This window comes from Nansenia antarctica, assembly GCF_963989245.1.
Source record: "Nansenia antarctica genome assembly, chromosome: 2".
Lineage (NCBI taxonomy): Eukaryota > Metazoa > Chordata > Actinopteri > Argentiniformes > Microstomatidae > Nansenia > Nansenia antarctica.
In genome coordinates, this window is record NC_137675.1 from 83509529 (window position 1) to 83517618 (window position 8090).

At 40.1% G+C, this 8090-nt stretch overlaps 1 long non-coding RNA gene across 1 annotated transcript; it reads right to left on the reverse strand.

Moving 5' to 3' along the window:
* Positions 1 to 5360: 5360 nt before the first annotated feature.
* On the reverse strand, positions 5361 to 7867 carry LOC308151927. Its single transcript, XR_013937314.1, has 9 exons — positions 7732 to 7867; positions 7076 to 7188; positions 6945 to 6995; positions 6589 to 6633; positions 6441 to 6505; positions 6202 to 6319; positions 5926 to 5994; positions 5753 to 5832; positions 5361 to 5491 (listed from the first exon to the last, which is right to left on the reverse strand). It is a non-coding gene; the product is annotated as an uncharacterized lncRNA (long non-coding RNA).
* Between the last annotated feature and the right edge of the window lie 223 nt (positions 7868 to 8090).

Sequence of the window (8090 nt, forward strand, 5' to 3'; positions counted from 1 at the left end):
CCCCGCTCATCCCCCCTCAACTGGAGTGTTGTGTTCGACTCCTCTGTCTGGCTCCATCAGGGTGATCAGAGTCATGCTGGGAGATGTTCTGTTTTTTGTTCAATTGCTAACACATGTTTTTGAAAACAGGGCTCAGTTTGTCAAAACACTTAACCCAGTTCACACCAGAACCACACACCCAAAGTGCCAAACACCTCATATTTCCTGCAAAAATGAAGCGCTGCATTCAAAATCACATAAACACATAAACGGTTCCACCAAATGGCACACACTTCATTCATAACCAGGTTTTTTGTCGACACACTGTTGTGCTCAATGAAAAGCACTTTAATCTTTGGTGGGCTTTGTCACAATGAAGGAGTTCTGTATGTAGAGAATTCTGCAGAAAGAGACGTTCAAGTCTACAGAAGAAGGTGCAGAAACACAAATAAGCTGTTGAATTTTTGTCCACAATAAATCAGTGCAACATATGCACAGCACATACAGTATACATTTCAGTTGTGTGAACAGGAAAATATGCTCTCTACCAAGTACAGTAAACAGAAAAGAAAACTGAAAAAACAGGAAAGAAAAATGCAACACGTTCTAATGCTTTGGTCCCAAAATACTGCAACGCAATGGAAGTCGAACATTTTGATTGGTTGCAGAGGTTGTACCAAGGTTGTCATGGCGATGGGGGGCTGTGTTGTATGGACCAAGGTTGCCATGGCAGTGGAGGGCTGTGTTGTATGGACCATGGTTGTCATGGCGATGGGGGGCTGTGTTGTATGGACCAAGGTTGCCATGGCGACGGAGGGCTGTGTTGTATGGACCTTGGTTGTCATGGCGACGGGGGGCTGTGTTGTATGGACCAAGGTTGTCTTGGCGACGGAGGGCTGTGTTGTATGGACCAAGGTTGTCATGGCGATGGAGGGCTGTGTTGTATGGACCAAGGTTGTCATGGCGACGGAGGGCTGTGTTGTATGGACCAAGGTTGCCATGGCGATGGAGGGCTGTGTTGTATTGTCCAAGGTTGTCATGGCGACGGAGGGCTGTGTTGTATGGACCAAGGTTGCCATGGCGATGGAGGGCTATGTTGTATGGACCAAGGTTGCCATGGCGGTGGAGGGCTGTGTTGTATTGTCCAAGGTTGTCATGGCGACGGAGGGCTGTGTTGTATGGACCAAGGTTGCCATGGCGATGGAGGGCTGTGTTGTATGGACCAAGGTTGCCATGGCGGTGGAGGGCACCATTAGTAGGCTATGTGTGATATGGCGGCACACACCGATATGTTGGCCAGGGACATCAACAACATCTGGCTCTGTAACCAATGATCTCCCTTCCCCTTCACCTGGTCTTCATGAGGTTAAAGCCAGCCTTGATGAGATTGATCTATGGGTGTCACATTAGCATCCATTTCCAGTAGGCTACTCTCTGAAAAATACCAAGGCCAACACCCTCCCAACATTTAAACAGGCCCTCAAAACCCACCTCTTCAAGCTCGCCTTCACCAGTTAACCCTCTCTCCCTCCCCTTCCCATGTGTCCCCAGTAGGCCCCTATAACTTTTTAATTAGGCCTCTATACTTTCTTCTATTTACCTTTTGTTTCTTTTTATTATTACTACTCGATCTTTTCAGTTTGTAAAGCGTCTTTGAGTGTCTAGAAAAGCGCTATATAAGTCTAATGTATTATTATTATTATTATTATTATTATTGTTATTATTATTATTATTATTATTATTATTATTATTATTATTATTACTCTCTGAAAAATACAAGTCAATATGGTGTAGTCCAGTACCTTGGGTAAACATGCTGTACTGTACTCAATCTGTTGCTTACACTCACATATTCATGTCTCAGAGCTTTGATTCTTTCAGAAAGTCTCTCAAAAGGCACCCTGTAGAGCTGCTTCATGTGTTCTTGGTTTCGATGGAGAATTACGGGCCAGTGTGGACAGGCTGACTTGCCAGATGTTGCTGAAAATTGTGTTGTCCCTTATGATGTGGTTTTGAATCTCTCTGGGTCTAATTGCCTTATTTGCTAAACCCAAGTTGATTATTGCTGCATCCTGTGCCTCGTGGAACATTTAAACCCTATTATGTCTCTGTTGTTTAGGAAATGCAAAAATTAGAGTGATTGGTCAGTGTAGGCCAAAAAATATATATATTTATATTCTATGTGCCCATGTTATCTGTTGCTTGTTGTTTCTGTGTTTTCCGTTTCTCCCTATTGTCAGTGTCTTTGAGCCCCGGAAAAGCGCTATATAAATATAATGAATCTTTTTTTTTTTTTTTTTCACAGTTAATTGTGCAGGATTCTTGTACACTTACAGAGCTTATGACATGGCAGGCGTTTAAGAAGTACATTACATAATGTGTCACACAACAACTGATTTGTGGAGTCCTGAAGTATGTAGAGTGAGTGAAAATATGGTTACATACCTGTGCTCAGGTGAAAATGACCGGATGACAGAGGCAACACTAAGGTTGGGATGGCCTCTCTGTCCTGCCTCTCTCATTGTCAAGCCATGGTTTGTAACATGATCAACTAACGTTGGCCGGACTTCATCAGAAAGCTGTCTTCTTCCTTGTCCTCTTCCTTGTCTTCGTCCTCCCCTTCCTGTTCTTCCCCTATGCCTCTTCAGTGTTTCCTCCAGGAATTTTTACAATGGTGGCGGGTGGCCGTGAACGCGCGCGCAGCGCGCGCGATTTTTTTCGCGTGCACGCGCATGAAACGCGCACGCACGCTCAAAAAAAAAAATTTTTATTTTTTTTTTATCACAGCCAAAACTAGAGGATGGCCCAAAAAAAAATATATGAATATACAGAATATAAACTTACACACACAAAGATCATCAGCTATAATATAATACGAAGTAGGCCTACATGAGCACAAAAGCGGCTAACGTTACTGATTAACTGTTTACTGTAGTGCAGAGAGATGGTAGTCGTAGGCGGCATATCAAATGACAAAGCTAAACGTTTAATGAAGGACATGAACGATTGTCAACAACACACTCAAGCAGTAAATAGAACAGTCTAAACAACTTGGGTACTACGGACGGAACAATAGTCTCATTAACTGGTTTATAGTAATAAGTGCAGAGCATTACAGAGCATGGCCGTTCCCCACATTAGACTAACCCGGAAGCTATACTGCCCCCCCACGGAGTAGGGTCCATCTGCGCGCAACAAATCCAACACCCGGAAATGTGTTATGCAAATATGCAGGCGCGGTATGATGACGTATGGTACATCACATTTCCGGGTGATGGATTTGATGCGCGCAGCGCAGATGGATACACTAGGAGTAAACCATGAATCGCCTTACTACGGCCTTACTACGGTGAAAACTACGGAAAAAAACTAATATGTAGAGTACAGTCCTATCAATTGTTCGAAAAGGAGTAGGAAGAAGCCTGTCCTACCCCTGTTTATACTTAACAATTATGCTTACATTATATAATCCAATTAATTAATACATATATTTCAGTATCATCCGTTCTAATACTTTTTCATTAAAAATAATTTAAACCTTTTTTTAAATAGAGCAATAGAGCAATATTTCTGCTTTCCTTCATATTTTCTTCATATTTTTGACATTAGGAACAAGTTATTAGTGTGATCACGATATCCGACCTCATGTACAATCTGTACTGCAGTAAAAATGTGGAACGCCCTTCCTATAATCTTAAAGGAGTGCAAAACACTGCCCACCTTCAAAACCACTCTCAAAAAACATTTACAGGAGGCTGCAATCCGTAACTGGACCCTCTAAATCAAAAATCAGATTAAAAGACCCGAACTACCCACTGTACATACTTTGTGTTTTGTCCCCCGCCCCCACCTGTGGTGTATGTCCCCACCTGCCCTACCCGCTGTACATACCTGATGTTTTGTTGTATTGTTCTTCCCATGATGGATGTATTTTTATCTTGTAGATAGTAATAGTTATTTGTCTGTATTATCTTGTAGATAGTACTAGTTTGTTTTGTCGGTCTTACATGTAACGATGAATTGAGAATCAAGGACCCCAATTGAAATAAGCCAGTGGCTTTCTTGGGTTTTTATCCTGTTAGTTGACCTTGTATGTAATATGTACTTTCATGTACCTACTTCTGCAAATCTTCTAATAAAGTTTTCAATCAATCAATCAAAATCCTCATAGCTTTTTTCTGTAGTGTAATCAATGGGTTTAAAGTGCTTTTATATTCATTTCCCCATATCTCCACACAGTAACTCAAATAGGGTAAGACAAGACAACAATATAGAGTATACAACATCCTCTGTTCCAGAATATGTTTTGCCCTGCACAATACTGCAATACTCCTTGATACTTTGGATCTAACGTATCTTATATGAGATTTCCAACAGAATTTACTGGGCTTAAAGTGCAGACTCTCAGCTTTAGGTTAAGGGTATTCACATCCAAATTGAAGGAAGGGTTTATGAATTATAGCTCTTATGTATAATAACCAAAAGTAATTAGACAATTGACTCAAAAGCTGTTTCATGGGCCAGTGTGGGCTATTTATTCCTTCATTATTTCTTTATCAATTAAGCAGGTAAAAGGTCTGAGTTGATTCCAAGTGTGGCATTTGCATTTGGAGGCTGTTGCTGTATACGCACAACATGCAGTCAACAGAGCTCTCAATGCAACTGAAACAGGCCATCCTTAGGCTGTAAAATGCACTTCAATTACATCTGGATTGTTTCATTTCAAATCCTTTGTGGTGGCATACAGAGACAAAATTATGGAAATTGTGTCACTGTCCAAATACTTCCAGACCTAACTGTATATAAATAAAAGAATGTCAATGACCCCAGGTGAGGGACTTTATTAGGTCAAACAGGTTTGAGGGGTCAGGCAAAGGACTTGGTGGAGTCAGGCAAGGGTCAGGCGATCATCGTTGTAATCCATGGAGCAGGGCAGGAACCGTGGTGCAAGGTGCTGGGCTGGAGGTGTCCATGGTGCTGAGTGCACACTGATGAGCTAAATAAAACATTCTATTTCTGATGTCAACAGCACTAGGGCTCCTTCACAAAACCCTTACTGGAATCTTCATACACTCTGTGAATTAGTCTTTACTTTCTGATGAGTCAACAGCAATAACCCCATCCAGTGCGACATGTAGATAGCATATATTTAGAATATGTAAAATGCAAACACCAGAAATGCAAGAAAGTTTATGAGGTATACCAAATGGAATTAATAACAAGTGTTACAACCCTTCTGTCTAGAGTAAAATAAGGGCCTAACAGGGTAGAGTGCAGAATGTACAGGTGTGTTGCAACACAAATGCCCAAAAAAAGTGTACAAGGGATCAAATCAATTCAAGCTTTATTTGTATAGCGCATCTCACAAGATACGACTCAATGCGCTTCAATCAAGACATCATTGCTGATTGCACTTTAGCACAAGTGCTCTTTCAACATTGTCTCTATGGTCTTTCAGCTTCCTTTTCTTCTCACATTTTCGACCATATAATGGTGAGACAGCTGCTTCTCACTGTTGAGACAAAATGTTATAAAGAAGTGATTAATAATTAATTTAAGAAACTCACATTCATCAGTGGTTGCAAACTGTCATGGAATTTGTATTAGCACTCTCCTCATGTTTCCAAAATGCATTGCAAATGCAATGCACTAACAAGTCATTGGTCACTCTTCGTTGGTGTTGAACTTGTTGAGCCCTTTCCTAAAATAATAATACAGTGCTTAACCATGTTACAATGAAAAGGTGCAGTTAAGTACTGAATGAGTCACTCACTTTCTTTCCTTGATCATTCTACCTCAAGTGTCCTGATATAAAGTGTGGTTTCACTTTCCAGGCTTCTGACATCTTTGTCCCTGGTAACAGGATACACACATAAGCATGACTATGTGTACAGCTGTGAATGGTGGATAGTATGTTTGTATGCAATAAACTTCATTCACACTAACCAATTCTTTAGGAGGAAAGCTGTAAGGCCTCTTGAAGTACGTGTGGTCCTCGTCAGTGTCCAGTGGCATCTGTACAGAGTCCACCATTATTGCCAGTATGTTTTACATGAAAGGGTTAACTACTTCAAAAAGAGATCCAGGCTGGATTCAGAATGACACAGTACCACTAAACATATTGCATGTGCCATAAAGTTGCATGGAGTATGTGTTTTAGGAGCAGTAGCCCATTCAGAAACAGGCACACGGTCATAGATACTTAGTGAGAGATGCACTGACCATGGTGTTGCTTGCATGACTCCTTTTAACACTTGAATAGGTCCTGAATACAGGTGGGACACTGTCGTGAAGGGTCGCTCTGCCTTCCTCACTAAAGTGAGCAAACTTCCTTCCATATCTGAAATTAACACACATTATCTTCACCGGAAGGTTGAATTGTAGGGCCAGGTGTTACCCCAAAGTCCTCTTGATAATAAATGTACAAATACAATTATTATTTTTGTAGCACTGCAGCATACCCTTCCAGCCCAATGTTTTCCACCAGGACAATACACCACCACCTTCTCAGGAGAGACATGTCATCCTAAAGAAAGAGCAGTTACTCAATTTGCATTCAAAGTCTTATAGCATATTGATATAATGGGTTCTTGTTTTCTTAATACTTACAATGCTGAAGTCAAAGGTAGCCTCCATGGCGAAATACCAGGCATACTGTAATGAGAAAAGACACAAAGACAAGATTACCATGTGACAGCTTATAACTCAGTGAGAAGGTAGTCACACACATCCAATGAAATGTACATGGCTGATAACTCCATAGGAAAGTGATATGAGAGGTCTGCACACATGAATGTTCCTTAATACCTTTTATTGCACACCTTTTTATTTGCAAATGCACAAACAGAATGTTGGTCAGGACTAAGTGGTGGTCAGTCATTGTTACATACATTTACACATTTTTTTGATGGTTTTAAGGAACAATCAAGTGTGCCATATCACTTGGTGGCATTACCATAACTCACCATTATCATGAAGACACCACAGTCATTGCCACTGGTCTGCCTCGGAAGCCCCTGTACGAAGAAAAGTTAGTTAGAGAATAGTAGGTAATTATGACTATAGCTATAATATGATAGTAACATTCAAACAATACCTCCAAATCCAGACCAGTCTTCTCTGTCCAGGATCCCGCAACAATTTTCTCAGCAACACCCCTTATATTTATAAATTTACAAATTTATAAAAAGCATTTATAAAAAGCATATCCTAAAAGAAATAAAGAAAGTGATTTAGAAGATAGGCCTACTAGAAACATACCAATAAGTTGTATTTTTGTAAATACATAATTTGAAAAAAGGTGTTTGTGAGAACAATACATAATCATGTCACTAACAATAATAGACCCCTGGTCTGAGGTAGATTACTCTTCCTGCTACGACTGGTGAATTGATGATTCACTTGCTTAGTCAAATGTATTGATTAAAAGTCGCTTTGGAAACAGGCGTCTGCTAAATGCCCAAACTTTTATTAAATAAAAATTCGATAACATAGGGTCCATGCCTATAACTTGAACTTTTGCATTTGAATTAATAATTAAACCCACATCAGGTAATTAATTCAGCGTTGCTAACAGGTCAGAACCGTAATATAAATCTAATGTGGAATGTGAAAGCTCACACAAACATCAAATGAGCCCACAATGTCTGATCTAAAACTAATTTACACCAAGGATGTGCTGGGGCACAGAAATAACACATTAACACCATTTAAAATTCAAATGATGACATGATAATATATAGGTGGACTTACCTCCATATTTCACAGCAGAACTATGGTGGAACTGCATATGAGATAGAAGAGCAGGGTACTTCCCTGCCTTGTGACAACATGGACACTGGAATGTGTCCAAGTCCAATCTCTTAAGCGCAGGATATTGTCCATCTGGAAACATCATGTTGGTCTATGGAAGAATAAAATATAATTAGGTGAATGTATCGAATGTGACTCCAAATAACTTTCATTTCCTTTAAATTGAATATTTCATTCCTTTAATTCATCTTGCTTGAAAATATGTGACCTGAGCTCAAAATATTATATGTGCAACCTACATACAACAGTGAACACACTACCAAAGTTCGAAAATAGCATATAGTTCATCTTTAACTTAG